Here is a 13,066-nt window from a genome sequence, read left to right as displayed (position 1 = left end):
AGCAGTATGGAAAGGGTCCTCTGTCTGAGCAGCTGTCTGTTGTGAGTGGGGCACGGCAGGCTAAGTTCTTCTATCTCCTTCTAGGAGCAAAATCCTCAAAGCATTATCTCTGCATGATTGATCAGGGTCTGCTGTTAAAGTTGTCTGTGCAGAACAATGTCAAAGCAGAGTTGTCCTTTAAGCATTGCTAGCAGCCATCCAAAGTATGGGCGCCAAGGTGAATTGATGCTCAAGTGCTCTGTGTAACATAGGTCTTTTTCTTGTGCGGGTTTCTTGGGGAAGGCAAGTGGTGAAAGTTGGCCTAGGCTTAGCAAGGGACTGGCAACTGGTGAGGCCAAGATGCCATGTGAGGATGGTGTTTGTGAAGATGTTTGAAGATGCTACAAAGCAGAGAAAGGCAAAATGTTGTAATGAAGAAGTGAAGCAAGCAGAGCCTAAGGTTCCTGGATGCTTTAGAAAGTCACTAGATTGGTTGCAACCTGAAGAAATAGTTGCAGAGGAAGAAAGTAAAGAGCCTGCCGTGACTCGGATTCAAACCAGGGTTGTTGCAGCCTCAACGCAGAGTACTAACCACTATACGATCATGGCATGTTAAACGAGCCAGGTAGGAGTCAAACCTACAATCTTCTGATCCGTAGTCAGACGCGTTATCCATTGCGCCACTGGCCCTACTGCTGACATATGTATAGCAAGTTTTTCTTGCGGCCGCAAGGAGACCGGGCCTCGTTGAAGTGCCCTATTCTACTGAACGTCTTCTGTAGCGAGAACTTCTTTGAGAGATAATCTCTATAAAAATGTCATGAATTTGCTCTTTCTGAGTCCAGATATTCACAATGCTGTTCTAAAAGCTTGAAGAAGGTTGCAAGAGGAGTGCAGAAAGCAGCCTGCCGTAAACCGTATTCACACCAGGTTGCTTGCAGCCACAACAAAGAGTACTAGCCACTATAGGATCAGGGCACATTTTGTATGCTAGTCCCGGAGTTATTCACACATTTCTTAAGCTGTTGTTGTTGCAGCCGCACCGAGTGTAGTTAGTGTTAATGGGAAAGTTGCTGGGTGAAGACAAGGAGTGAAGCCAAGCAGTATGGAAAGGGTCCTCTGTCTGAGCAGCTGTCTGTTGTGAGTGGGGCACGGCAAGCTAAGTTCTTCTATCTCCTTCTAGGAGCAAAATCCTCAAAGCATTATCTCTGCATGATTGATCAGGGTCTGCTGTTAAAGTTGTCTGTGCAGAACAATGTCAAAGCAGAGTTGTCCTTTAAGCATTGCTAGCAGCCATCCAAAGTATGGGCGCCAAGGTGAATTGATGCTCAAGTGCTCTGTGTAACATAGGTCTTTTTCTTGTGCGGGTTTCTTGGGGAAGGCAAGTGGTGAAAGTTGGCCTAGGCTTAGCAAGGGACTGGCAACTGGTGAGGCCAAGATGCCATGTGAGGATGGTGTTTGTGAAGATGTTTGAAGATGCTACAAAGCAGAGAAAGGCAAAATGTTGTAATGAAGAAGTGAAGCAAGCAGAGCCGAAGGTTCCTGGATGCTTTAGAAAGTCACTAGATTGGTTGCAACCTGAAGAAATAGTTGCAGAGGAAGAAAGTAAAGAGCCTGCCGTGACCCGGATTCGAACCGGGGTTGCTGCGGCCACAACGCAGAGTACTAACCACTATACGATCACGGCATGTTAATCGAGCCAGGTAGGAGTCGAACCTACAATCTTCTGATCCGTAGTCAGACGCGTTATCCATTGCGCCACTGGCCCTACTGCTGACATACGTATAGCAAGTTTTTCTTGCGGCCGCAAGGAGACCGGGCCTCGTTGAAGTGCCCTATTCCACTGAACGTCTTCTGTAGCGAGAACTTCTTTGAGAGATAATCTCTATAAAAATGTCATGAATTTGCTCTCTCTGAGTCCAGATATTCACAATGCTGTTCTAAAAGCTTGAAGAAGGTTGCAAGAGGAGTGCAGAAAGCAGCCTGCCGTAAACCGTATTCACACCAGGTTGCTTGCAGCCATAACAAAGAGTACTAGCCACTATAGGATCAGGGCACATTTTGTATGCTAGTCCCGGAGTTATTCACACATTTCTTAAGCTGTTGTTGTTGCAGCCGCACCGAGTGTAGTTAGTGTTAACGGGAAAGTTGCTGGGTGAAGACAAGGAGTGAAGCCAAGCAGTATGGAAAGGGTCCTCTGTCTGAGCAGCTGTCTGTTGTGAGTGGGGCACGGCAGGCTAAGTTCTTCTATCTCCTTCTAGGAGCAAAATCCTCAAAGCATTATCTCTGCATGATTGATCAGGGTCTGCTGTTAAAGTTGTCTGTGCAGAACAATGTCAAAGCAGAGTTGTCCTTTAAGCATTGCTAGCAGCCATCCAAAGTATGGGCGCCAAGGTGAATTGATGCTCAAGTGCTCTGTGTAACATAGGTCTTTTTCTTGTGCGGGTTTCTTGGGGAAGGCAAGTGGTGAAAGTTGGCCTAGGCTTAGCAAGGGACTGGCAACTGGTGAGGCCAAGATGCCATGTGAGGATGGTGTTTGTGAAGATGTTTGAAGATGCTACAAAGCAGAGAAAGGCAAAATGTTGTAATGAAGAAGTGAAGCAAGCAGAGCCGAAGGTTCCTGGATGCTTTAGAAAGTCACTAGATTGGTTGCAACCTGAAGAAATAGTTGCAGAGGAAGAAAGTAAAGAGCCTGCCATGACCCGGATTCGAACCAGGGTTGCTGCGGCCAAAACGCAGAGTACTAACCACTATACGATCACGGCATGTTAATCGAGCCAGGTAGGAGTCGAACCTACAATCTTCTGATCCGTAGTCAGACGCGTTATCCGTTGCGCCACTGGCCCTACTGCTGACATATGTATAGCAAGTTTTTCTTGTGGCCGCAAGGAGACCGGGCCTCGTTGAAGTGCCCTATTCCACTGAACGTCTTCTGTAGCGAGAACTTCTTTGAGAGATAATCTCTATAAAAATGTCATGAATTTGCTCTCTCTGAGTCCAGATATTCACAATGCTGTTCTAAAAGCTTGAAGAAGGTTGCAAGAGGAGTGCAGAAAGCAGCCTGCCGTAAACCGTATTCACACCAGGTTGCTTGCAGCCATAACAAAGAGTACTAGCCACTATAGGATCAGGGCACATTTTGTATGCTAGTCCCGGAGTTATTCACACATTTCTTAAGCTGTTGTTGTTGCAGCCGCACCGAGTGTAGTTAGTGTTAACGGGAAAGTTGCTGGGTGAAGACAAGGAGTGAAGCCAAGCAGTATGGAAAGGGTCCTCTGTCTGAGCAGCTGTCTGTTGTGAGTGGGGCACGGCAGGCTAAGTTCTTCTATCTCCTTCTAGGAGCAAAATCCTCAAAGCATTATCTCTGCATGATTGATCAGGGTCTGCTGTTAAAGTTGTCTGTGCAGAACAATGTCAAAGCAGAGTTGTCCTTTAAGCATTGCTAGCAGCCATCCAAAGTATGGGCGCCAAGGTGAATTGATGCTCAAGTGCTCTGTGTAACATAGGTCTTTTTCTTGTGCGGGTTTCTTGGGGAAGGCAAGTGGTGAAAGTTGGCCTAGGCTTAGCAAGGGACTGGCAACTGGTGAGGCCAAGATGCCATGTGAGGATGGTGTTTGTGAAGATGTTTGAAGATGCTACAAAGCAGAGAAAGGCAAAATGTTGTAATGAAGAAGTGAAGCAAGCAGAGCCGAAGGTTCCTGGATGCTTTAGAAAGTCACTAGATTGGTTGCAACCTGAAGAAATAGTTGCAGAGGAAGAAAGTAAAGAGCCTGCCGTGACCCGGATTCGAACCGGGGTTGCTGCGGCCACAACGCAGAGTACTAACCACTATACGATCACGGCATGTTAATCGAGCCAGGTAGGAGTCGAACCTACAATCTTCTGATCCGTAGTCAGACGCGTTATCCATTGCGCCACTGGCCCTACTGCTGACATACGTATAGCAAGTTTTTCTTGCGGCCGCAAGGAGACCGGGCCTCGTTGAAGTGCCCTATTCCACTGAACGTCTTCTGTAGCGAGAACTTCTTTGAGAGATAATCTCTATAAAAATGTCATGAATTTGCTCTCTCTGAGTCCAGATATTCACAATGCTGTTCTAAAAGCTTGAAGAAGGTTGCAAGAGGAGTGCAGAAAGCAGCCTGCCGTAAACCGTATTCACACCAGGTTGCTTGCAGCCATAACAAAGAGTACTAGCCACTATAGGATCAGGGCACATTTTGTATGCTAGTCCCGGAGTTATTCACACATTTCTTAAGCTGTTGTTGTTGCAGCCGCACCGAGTGTAGTTAGTGTTAACGGGAAAGTTGCTGGGTGAAGACAAGGAGTGAAGCCAAGCAGTATGGAAAGGGTCCTCTGTCTGAGCAGCTGTCTGTTGTGAGTGGGGCACGGCAGGCTAAGTTCTTCTATCTCCTTCTAGGAGCAAAATCCTCAAAGCATTATCTCTGCATGATTGATCAGGGTCTGCTGTTAAAGTTGTCTGTGCAGAACAATGTCAAAGCAGAGTTGTCCTTTAAGCATTGCTAGCAGCCATCCAAAGTATGGGCGCCAAGGTGAATTGATGCTCAAGTGCTCTGTGTAACATAGGTCTTTTTCTTGTGCGGGTTTCTTGGGGAAGGCAAGTGGTGAAAGTTGGCCTAGGCTTAGCAAGGGACTGGCAACTGGTGAGGCCAAGATGCCATGTGAGGATGGTGTTTGTGAAGATGTTTGAAGATGCTACAAAGCAGAGAAAGGCAAAATGTTGTAATGAAGAAGTGAAGCAAGCAGAGCCTAAGGTTCCTGGATGCTTTAGAAAGTCACTAGATTGGTTGCAACCTGAAGAAATAGTTGCAGAGGAAGAAAGTAAAGAGCCTGCCGTGACTCGGATTCAAACCAGGGTTGTTGCAGCCTCAACGCAGAGTACTAACCACTATACGATCATGGCATGTTAAACGAGCCAGGTAGGAGTCAAACCTACAATCTTCTGATCCGTAGTCAGACGCGTTATCCATTGCGCCACTGGCCCTACTGCTGACATATGTATAGCAAGTTTTTCTTGCGGCCGCAAGGAGACCGGGCCTCGTTGAAGTGCCCTATTCTACTGAACGTCTTCTGTAGCGAGAACTTCTTTGAGAGATAATCTCTATAAAAATGTCATGAATTTGCTCTTTCTGAGTCCAGATATTCACAATGCTGTTCTAAAAGCTTGAAGAAGGTTGCAAGAGGAGTGCAGAAAGCAGCCTGCCGTAAACCGTATTCACACCAGGTTGCTTGCAGCCACAACAAAGAGTACTAGCCACTATAGGATCAGGGCACATTTTGTATGCTAGTCCCGGAGTTATTCACACATTTCTTAAGCTGTTGTTGTTGCAGCCGCACCGAGTGTAGTTAGTGTTAATGGGAAAGTTGCTGGGTGAAGACAAGGAGTGAAGCCAAGCAGTATGGAAAGGGTCCTCTGTCTGAGCAGCTGTCTGTTGTGAGTGGGGCACGGCAGGCTAAGTTCTTCTATCTCCTTCTAGGAGCAAAATCCTCAAAGCATTATCTCTGCATGATTGATCAGGGTCTGCTGTTAAAGTTGTCTGTGCAGAACAATGTCAAAGCAGAGTTGTCCTTTAAGCATTGCTAGCAGCCATCCAAAGTATGGGCGCCAAGGTGAATTGATGCTCAAGTGCTCTGTGTAACATAGGTCTTTTTCTTGTGCGGGTTTCTTGGGGAAGGCAAGTGGTGAAAGTTGGCCTAGGCTTAGCAAGGGACTGGCAACTGGTGAGGCCAAGATGCCATGTGAGGATGGTGTTTGTGAAGATGTTTGAAGATGCTACAAAGCAGAGAAAGGCAAAATGTTGTAATGAAGAAGTGAAGCAAGCAGAGCCGAAGGTTCCTGGATGCTTTAGAAAGTCACTAGATTGGTTGCAACCTGAAGAAATAGTTGCAGAGGAAGAAAGTAAAGAGCCTGCCGTGACCCGGATTCGAACCGGGGTTGCTGCGGCCACAACGCAGAGTACTAACCACTATACGATCACGGCATGTTAATCGAGCCAGGTAGGAGTCGAACCTACAATCTTCTGATCCGTAGTCAGACGCGTTATCCATTGCGCCACTGGCCCTACTGCTGACATACGTATAGCAAGTTTTTCTTGCGGCCGCAAGGAGACCGGGCCTCGTTGAAGTGCCCTATTCCACTGAACGTCTTCTGTAGCGAGAACTTCTTTGAGAGATAATCTCTATAAAAATGTCATGAATTTGCTCTCTCTGAGTCCAGATATTCACAATGCTGTTCTAAAAGCTTGAAGAAGGTTGCAAGAGGAGTGCAGAAAGCAGCCTGCCGTAAACCGTATTCACACCAGGTTGCTTGCAGCCATAACAAAGAGTACTAGCCACTATAGGATCAGGGCACATTTTGTATGCTAGTCCCGGAGTTATTCACACATTTCTTAAGCTGTTGTTGTTGCAGCCGCACCGAGTGTAGTTAGTGTTAACGGGAAAGTTGCTGGGTGAAGACAAGGAGTGAAGCCAAGCAGTATGGAAAGGGTCCTCTGTCTGAGCAGCTGTCTGTTGTGAGTGGGGCACGGCAGGCTAAGTTCTTCTATCTCCTTCTAGGAGCAAAATCCTCAAAGCATTATCTCTGCATGATTGATCAGGGTCTGCTGTTAAAGTTGTCTGTGCAGAACAATGTCAAAGCAGAGTTGTCCTTTAAGCATTGCTAGCAGCCATCCAAAGTATGGGCGCCAAGGTGAATTGATGCTCAAGTGCTCTGTGTAACATAGGTCTTTTTCTTGTGCGGGTTTCTTGGGGAAGGCAAGTGGTGAAAGTTGGCCTAGGCTTAGCAAGGGACTGGCAACTGGTGAGGCCAAGATGCCATGTGAGGATGGTGTTTGTGAAGATGTTTGAAGATGCTACAAAGCAGAGAAAGGCAAAATGTTGTAATGAAGAAGTGAAGCAAGCAGAGCCGAAGGTTCCTGGATGCTTTAGAAAGTCACTAGATTGGTTGCAACCTGAAGAAATAGTTGCAGAGGAAGAAAGTAAAGAGCCTGCCATGACCCGGATTCGAACCAGGGTTGCTGCGGCCACAACGCAGAGTACTAACCACTATACGATCACGGCATGTTAATCGAGCCAGGTAGGAGTCGAACCTACAATCTTCTGATCCGTAGTCAGACGCGTTATCCGTTGCGCCACTGGCCCTACTGCTGACATATGTATAGCAAGTTTTTCTTGTGGCCGCAAGGAGACCGGGCCTCGTTGAAGTGCCCTATTCCACTGAACGTCTTCTGTAGCGAGAACTTCTTTGAGAGATAATCTCTATAAAAATGTCATGAATTTGCTCTCTCTGAGTCCAGATATTCACAATGCTGTTCTAAAAGCTTGAAGAAGGTTGCAAGAGGAGTGCAGAAAGCAGCCTGCCGTAAACCGTATTCACACCAGGTTGCTTGCAGCCATAACAAAGAGTACTAGCCACTATAGGATCAGGGCACATTTTGTATGCTAGTCCCGGAGTTATTCACACATTTCTTAAGCTGTTGTTGTTGCAGCCGCACCGAGTGTAGTTAGTGTTAATGGGAAAGTTGCTGGGTGAAGACAAGGAGTGAAGCCAAGCAGTATGGAAAGGGTCCTCTGTCTGAGCAGCTGTCTGTTGTGAGTGGGGCACGGCAGGCTAAGTTCTTCTATCTCCTTCTAGGAGCAAAATCCTCAAAGCATTATCTCTGGATGATTGATCAGGGTCTGCTGTTAAAGTTGTCTGTGCAGAACAATGTCAAAGCAGAGTTGTCCTTTAAGCATTGCTAGCAGCCATCCAAAGTATGGGCGCCAAGGTGAATTGATGCTCAAGTGCTCTGTGTAACATAGGTCTTTTTCTTGTGCGGGTTTCTTGGGGAAGGCAAGTGGTGAAAGTTGGCCTAGGCTTAGCAAGGGACTGGCAACTGGTGAGGCCAAGATGCCATGTGAGGATGGTGTTTGTGAAGATGTTTGAAGATGCTACAAAGCAGAGAAAGGCAAAATGTTGTAATGAAGAAGTGAAGCAAGCAGAGCCGAAGGTTCCTGGATGCTTTAGAAAGTCACTAGATTGGTTGCAACCTGAAGAAATAGTTGCAGAGGAAGAAAGTAAAGAGCCTGCCGTGACCCGGATTCGAACCGGGGTTGCTGCAGCCACAACGCAGAGTACTAACCACTATACGATCACGGCATGTTAATCGAGCCAGGTAGGAGTCGAACCTACAATCTTCTGATCCGTAGTCAGACGCGTTATCCATTGCGCCACTGGCCCTACTGTTGACATACGTATAGCAAGTTTTTCTTGCGGCCGCAAGGAGACCGGGCCTCGTTGAAGTGCCCTATTCCACTGAACGTCTTCTGTAGCGAGAACTTCTTTGAGAGATAATCTCTATAAAAATGTCATGAATTTGCTCTCTCTGAGTCCAGATATTCACAATGCTGTTCTAAAAGCTTGAAGAAGGTTGCAAGAGGAGTGCAGAAAGCAGCCTGCCGTAAACCGTATTCACACCAGGTTGCTTGCAGCCATAACAAAGAGTACTAGCCACTATAGGATCAGGGCACATTTTGTATGCTAGTCCCGGAGTTATTCACACATTTCTTAAGCTGTTGTTGTTGCAGCCGCACCGAGTGTAGTTAGTGTTAACGGGAAAGTTGCTGGGTGAAGACAAGGAGTGAAGCCAAGCAGTATGGAAAGGGTCCTCTGTCTGAGCAGCTGTCTGTTGTGAGTGGGGCACGGCAGGCTAAGTTCTTCTATCTCCTTCTAGGAGCAAAATCCTCAAAGCATTATCTCTGCATGATTGATCAGGGTCTGCTGTCAAAGTTGTCTGTGCAGAACAATGTCAAAGCAGAGTTGTCCTTTAAGCATTGCTAGCAGCCATCCAAAGTATGGGCGCCAAGGTGAATTGATGCTCAAGTGCTCTGTGTAACATAGGTCTTTTTCTTGTGCGGGTTTCTTGGGGAAGGCAAGTGGTGAAAGTTGGCCTAGGCTTAGCAAGGGACTGGCAACTGGTGAGGCCAAGATGCCATGTGAGGATGGTGTTTGTGAAGATGTTTGAAGATGCTACAAAGCAGAGAAAGGCAAAATGTTGTAATGAAGAAGTGAAGCAAGCAGAGCCGAAGGTTCCTGGATGCTTTAGAAAGTCACTAGATTGGTTGCAACCTGAAGAAATAGTTGCAGAGGAAGAAAGTAAAGAGCCTGCCGTGACCCGGATTCGAACCGGGGTTGCTGCGGCCACAACGCAGAGTACTAACCACTATACGATCACGGCATGTTAATCGAGCCAGGTAGGAGTCGAACCTACAATCTTCTGATCCGTAGGCAGACGCGTTATCCATTGCGCCACTGGCCCTACTGCTGACATACGTATAGCAAGTTTTTCTTGCGGCCGCAAGGAGACCGGGCCTCGTTGAAGTGCCCTATTCCACTGAACGTCTTCTGTAGCGAGAACTTCTTTGAGAGATAATCTCTATAAAAATGTCATGAATTTGCTCTCTCTGAGTCCAGATATTCACAATGCTGTTCTAAAAGCTTGAAGAAGGTTGCAAGAGGAGTGCAGAAAGCAGCCTGCCGTAAACCGTATTCACACCAGGTTGCTTGCAGCCATAACAAAGAGTACTAGCCACTATAGGATCAGGGCACATTTTGTATGCTAGTCCCGGAGTTATTCACACATTTCTTAAGCTGTTGTTGTTGCAGCCGCACCGAGTGTAGTTAGTGTTAACGGGAAAGTTGCTGGGTGAAGACAAGGAGTGAAGCCAAGCAGTATGGAAAGGGTCCTCTGTCTGAGCAGCTGTCTGTTGTGAGTGGGGCACGGCAGGCTAAGTTCTTCTATCTCCTTCTAGGAGCAAAATCCTCAAAGCATTATCTCTGCATGATTGATCAGGGTCTGCTGTTAAAGTTGTCTGTGCAGAACAATGTCAAAGCAGAGTTGTCCTTTAAGCATTGCTAGCAGCCATCCAAAGTATGGGCGCCAAGGTGAATTGATGCTCAAGTGCTCTGTGTAACATAGGTCTTTTTCTTGTGCGGGTTTCTTGGGGAAGGCAAGTGGTGAAAGTTGGCCTAGGCTTAGCAAGGGACTGGCAACTGGTGAGGCCAAGATGCCATGTGAGGATGGTGTTTGTGAAGATGTTTGAAGATGCTACAAAGCAGAGAAAGGCAAAATGTTGTAATGAAGAAGTGAAGCAAGCAGAGCCGAAGGTTCCTGGATGCTTTAGAAAGTCACTAGATTGGTTGCAACCTGAAGAAATAGTTGCAGAGGAAGAAAGTAAAGAGCCTGCCGTGACCCGGATTCGAACCGGGGTTGCTGCGGCCACAACGCAGAGTACTAACCACTATACGATCACGGCATGTTAATCGAGCCAGGTAGGAGTCGAACCTACAATCTTCTGATCCGTAGTCAGACGCGTTATCCATTGCGCCACTGGCCCTACTGCTGACATACGTATAGCAAGTTTTTCTTGCGGCCGCAAGGAGACCGGGCCTCGTTGAAGTGCCCTATTCCACTGAACGTCTTCTGTAGCGAGAACTTCTTTGAGAGATAATCTCTATAAAAATGTCATGAATTTGCTCTCTCTGAGTCCAGATATTCACAATGCTGTTCTAAAAGCTTGAAGAAGGTTGCAAGAGGAGTGCAGAAAGCAGCCTGCCGTAAACCGTATTCACACCAGGTTGCTTGCAGCCATAACAAAGAGTACTAGCCACTATAGGATCAGGGCACATTTTGTATGCTAGTCCCGGAGTTATTCACACATTTCTTAAGCTGTTGTTGTTGCAGCCGCACCGAGTGTAGTTAGTGTTAACGGGAAAGTTGCTGGGTGAAGACAAGGAGTGAAGCCAAGCAGTATGGAAAGGGTCCTCTGTCTGAGCAGCTGTCTGTTGTGAGTGGGGCACGGCAGGCTAAGTTCTTCTATCTCCTTCTAGGAGCAAAATCCTCAAAGCATTATCTCTGCATGATTGATCAGGGTCTGCTGTTAAAGTTGTCTGGGCAGAACAATGTCAAAGCAGAGTTGTCCTTTAAGCATTGCTAGCAGCCATCCAAAGTATGGGCGCCAAGGTGAATTGATGCTCAAGTGCTCTGTGTAACATAGGTCTTTTTCTTGTGCGGGTTTCTTGGGGAAGGCAAGTGGTGAAAGTTGGCCTAGGCTTAGCAAGGGACTGGCAACTGGTGAGGCCAAGATGCCATGTGAGGATGGTGTTTGTGAAGATGTTTGAAGATGCTACAAAGCAGAGAAAGGCAAAATGTTGTAATGAAGAAGTGAAGCAAGCAGAGCCGAAGGTTCCTGGATGCTTTAGAAAGTCACTAGATTGGTTGCAACCTGAAGAAATAGTTGCAGAGGAAGAAAGTAAAGAGCCTGCCGTGACCCGGATTCGAACCGGGGTTGCTGCAGCCACAACGCAGAGTACTAACCACTATACGATCACGGCATGTTAATCGAGCCAGGTAGGAGTCGAACCTACAATCTTCTGATCCGTAGTCAGACGCGTTATCCATTGCGCCACTGGCCCTACTGCTGACATACGTATAGCAAGTTTTTCTTGCGGCCGCAAGGAGACCGGGCCTCGTTGAAGTGCCCTATTCCACTGAACGTCTTCTGTAGCGAGAACTTCTTTGAGAGATAATCTCTATAAAAATGTCATGAATTTGCTCTCTCTGAGTCCAGATATTCACAATGCTGTTCTAAAAGCTTGAAGAAGGTTGCAAGAGGAGTGCAGAAAGCAGCCTGCCGTAAACCGTATTCACACCAGGTTGCTTGCAGCCATAACAAAGAGTACTAGCCACTATAGGATCAGGGCACATTTTGTATGCTAGTCCCGGAGTTATTCACACATTTCTTAAGCTGTTGTTGTTGCAGCCGCACCGAGTGTAGTTAGTGTTAACGGGAAAGTTGCTGGGTGAAGACAAGGAGTGAAGCCAAGCAGTATGGAAAGGGTCCTCTGTCTGAGCAGCTGTCTGTTGTGAGTGGGGCACGGCAGGCTAAGTTCTTCTATCTCCTTCTAGGAGCAAAATCCTCAAAGCATTATCTCTGCATGATTGATCAGGGTCTGCTGTTAAAGTTGTCTGTGCAGAACAATGTCAAAGCAGAGTTGTCCTTTAAGCATTGCTAGCAGCCATCCAAAGTATGGGCGCCAAGGTGAATTGATGCTCAAGTGCTCTGTGTAACATAGGTCTTTTTCTTGTGCGGGTTTCTTGGGGAAGGCAAGTGGTGAAAGTTGGCCTAGGCTTAGCAAGGGACTGGCAACTGGTGAGGCCAAGATGCCATGTGAGGATGGTGTTTGTGAAGATGTTTAAAGATGCTACAAAGCAGAGAAAGGCAAAATGTTGTAATGAAGAAGTGAAGCAAGCAGTGCCGAAGGTTCCTGGATGCTTTAGAAAGTCACTAGATTGGTTGCAACCTGAAGAAATAGTTGCAGAGGAAGAAAGTAAAGAGCCTGCCATGACCCGGATTCGAACCGGGGTTGCTGCGGCCACAATGCAGAGTACTAACCACTATACGATCACGGCATGTTAATCGAGCCAGGTAGGAGTCGAACCTACAATCTTCTGATCCGTAGTCAGACGCGTTACCCATTGCGCCACTGGCCCTACTGCTGACATACGTATAGCAAGTTTTTCTTGCGGCCGCAAGGAGACCGGGCCTCGTTGAAGTGCCCTATTCCACTGAACGTCTTCTGTAGCGAGAACTTCTTTGAGAGATAATCTCTATAAAAATGTCATGAATTTGCTCTCTCTGAGTCCAGATATTCACAATGCTTTTCTAAAAGCTTGAAGAAGGATGCAAGAGGAGTGCAGAAAGCAGCCTGCCGTAAACCGTATTCACACCAGGTTGCTTGCAGCCATAACAAAGAGTACTAGCCACTATAGGATCAGGGCACATTTTGTATGCTAGTCCCGGAGTTATTCACACATTTCTTAAGCTGTTGTTGTTGCAGCCGCACCGAGTGTAGTTAGTGTTAACGGGAAAGTTGCTGGGTGAAGACAAGGAGTGAAGCCAAGCAGTATGGAAAGGGTCCTCTGTCTGAGCAGCTGTCTGTTGTGAGTGGGGCACGGCAGGCTAAGTTCTTCTATCTCCTTCTAGGAGCAAAATCCTCAAAGCATTATCTCTGCATGATTGATCAGGGTCT

At 47.0% G+C, this 13,066-nt stretch overlaps 21 non-coding genes across 21 annotated transcripts; all 21 read right to left on the bottom strand.

Annotated features, from left to right (window-relative positions):
• Positions 1–596: 596 nt before the first annotated feature.
• Positions 597–669, bottom strand: TRNAR-ACG (transfer RNA arginine (anticodon ACG)). Its single transcript has one exon. It is a non-coding gene; the product is annotated as a tRNA-Arg (tRNA).
• Positions 670–1,594: 925 nt separating this feature from the next.
• Positions 1,595–1,666, bottom strand: TRNAH-GUG (transfer RNA histidin (anticodon GUG)). Its single transcript has one exon. It is a non-coding gene; the product is annotated as a tRNA-His (tRNA).
• Positions 1,667–1,674: 8 nt separating this feature from the next.
• Positions 1,675–1,747, bottom strand: TRNAR-ACG (transfer RNA arginine (anticodon ACG)). The gene has a single exon. It is a non-coding gene; the product is annotated as a tRNA-Arg (tRNA).
• A 925-nt stretch (positions 1,748–2,672) lies between these two features.
• On the bottom strand, positions 2,673–2,744 carry TRNAQ-UUG (transfer RNA glutamine (anticodon UUG)). Its single transcript has one exon. It is a non-coding gene; the product is annotated as a tRNA-Gln (tRNA).
• An 8-nt stretch (positions 2,745–2,752) lies between these two features.
• On the bottom strand, positions 2,753–2,825 carry TRNAR-ACG (transfer RNA arginine (anticodon ACG)). Its single transcript has one exon. It is a non-coding gene; the product is annotated as a tRNA-Arg (tRNA).
• Positions 2,826–3,750: 925 nt separating this feature from the next.
• On the bottom strand, positions 3,751–3,822 carry TRNAH-GUG (transfer RNA histidin (anticodon GUG)). The gene has a single exon. It is a non-coding gene; the product is annotated as a tRNA-His (tRNA).
• An 8-nt stretch (positions 3,823–3,830) lies between these two features.
• TRNAR-ACG (transfer RNA arginine (anticodon ACG)) lies at positions 3,831–3,903 on the bottom strand. Its single transcript has one exon. It is a non-coding gene; the product is annotated as a tRNA-Arg (tRNA).
• A 1,005-nt stretch (positions 3,904–4,908) lies between these two features.
• TRNAR-ACG (transfer RNA arginine (anticodon ACG)) lies at positions 4,909–4,981 on the bottom strand. The gene has a single exon. It is a non-coding gene; the product is annotated as a tRNA-Arg (tRNA).
• A 925-nt stretch (positions 4,982–5,906) lies between these two features.
• On the bottom strand, positions 5,907–5,978 carry TRNAH-GUG (transfer RNA histidin (anticodon GUG)). The gene has a single exon. It is a non-coding gene; the product is annotated as a tRNA-His (tRNA).
• Positions 5,979–5,986: 8 nt separating this feature from the next.
• On the bottom strand, positions 5,987–6,059 carry TRNAR-ACG (transfer RNA arginine (anticodon ACG)). Its single transcript has one exon. It is a non-coding gene; the product is annotated as a tRNA-Arg (tRNA).
• A 925-nt stretch (positions 6,060–6,984) lies between these two features.
• On the bottom strand, positions 6,985–7,056 carry TRNAH-GUG (transfer RNA histidin (anticodon GUG)). The gene has a single exon. It is a non-coding gene; the product is annotated as a tRNA-His (tRNA).
• Positions 7,057–7,064: 8 nt separating this feature from the next.
• On the bottom strand, positions 7,065–7,137 carry TRNAR-ACG (transfer RNA arginine (anticodon ACG)). The gene has a single exon. It is a non-coding gene; the product is annotated as a tRNA-Arg (tRNA).
• A 925-nt stretch (positions 7,138–8,062) lies between these two features.
• TRNAH-GUG (transfer RNA histidin (anticodon GUG)) lies at positions 8,063–8,134 on the bottom strand. The gene has a single exon. It is a non-coding gene; the product is annotated as a tRNA-His (tRNA).
• Positions 8,135–8,142: 8 nt separating this feature from the next.
• On the bottom strand, positions 8,143–8,215 carry TRNAR-ACG (transfer RNA arginine (anticodon ACG)). The gene has a single exon. It is a non-coding gene; the product is annotated as a tRNA-Arg (tRNA).
• Positions 8,216–9,140: 925 nt separating this feature from the next.
• TRNAH-GUG (transfer RNA histidin (anticodon GUG)) lies at positions 9,141–9,212 on the bottom strand. The gene has a single exon. It is a non-coding gene; the product is annotated as a tRNA-His (tRNA).
• An 8-nt stretch (positions 9,213–9,220) lies between these two features.
• On the bottom strand, positions 9,221–9,293 carry TRNAR-ACG (transfer RNA arginine (anticodon ACG)). Its single transcript has one exon. It is a non-coding gene; the product is annotated as a tRNA-Arg (tRNA).
• A 925-nt stretch (positions 9,294–10,218) lies between these two features.
• On the bottom strand, positions 10,219–10,290 carry TRNAH-GUG (transfer RNA histidin (anticodon GUG)). Its single transcript has one exon. It is a non-coding gene; the product is annotated as a tRNA-His (tRNA).
• An 8-nt stretch (positions 10,291–10,298) lies between these two features.
• On the bottom strand, positions 10,299–10,371 carry TRNAR-ACG (transfer RNA arginine (anticodon ACG)). Its single transcript has one exon. It is a non-coding gene; the product is annotated as a tRNA-Arg (tRNA).
• Positions 10,372–11,296: 925 nt separating this feature from the next.
• TRNAH-GUG (transfer RNA histidin (anticodon GUG)) lies at positions 11,297–11,368 on the bottom strand. The gene has a single exon. It is a non-coding gene; the product is annotated as a tRNA-His (tRNA).
• An 8-nt stretch (positions 11,369–11,376) lies between these two features.
• On the bottom strand, positions 11,377–11,449 carry TRNAR-ACG (transfer RNA arginine (anticodon ACG)). Its single transcript has one exon. It is a non-coding gene; the product is annotated as a tRNA-Arg (tRNA).
• A 1,005-nt stretch (positions 11,450–12,454) lies between these two features.
• Positions 12,455–12,527, bottom strand: TRNAR-ACG (transfer RNA arginine (anticodon ACG)). The gene has a single exon. It is a non-coding gene; the product is annotated as a tRNA-Arg (tRNA).
• Positions 12,528–13,066: the final 539 nt, after the last annotated feature.

The sequence above is a fragment of the Hyperolius riggenbachi genome, chromosome 3 (genome assembly GCF_040937935.1).
Source record: "Hyperolius riggenbachi isolate aHypRig1 chromosome 3, aHypRig1.pri, whole genome shotgun sequence".
NCBI lineage: Eukaryota > Metazoa > Chordata > Amphibia > Anura > Hyperoliidae > Hyperolius > Hyperolius riggenbachi.
The sequence above is the reverse complement of the archived record's forward strand: the minus strand, read 5'-3'. Positions and strand labels throughout refer to the sequence as shown.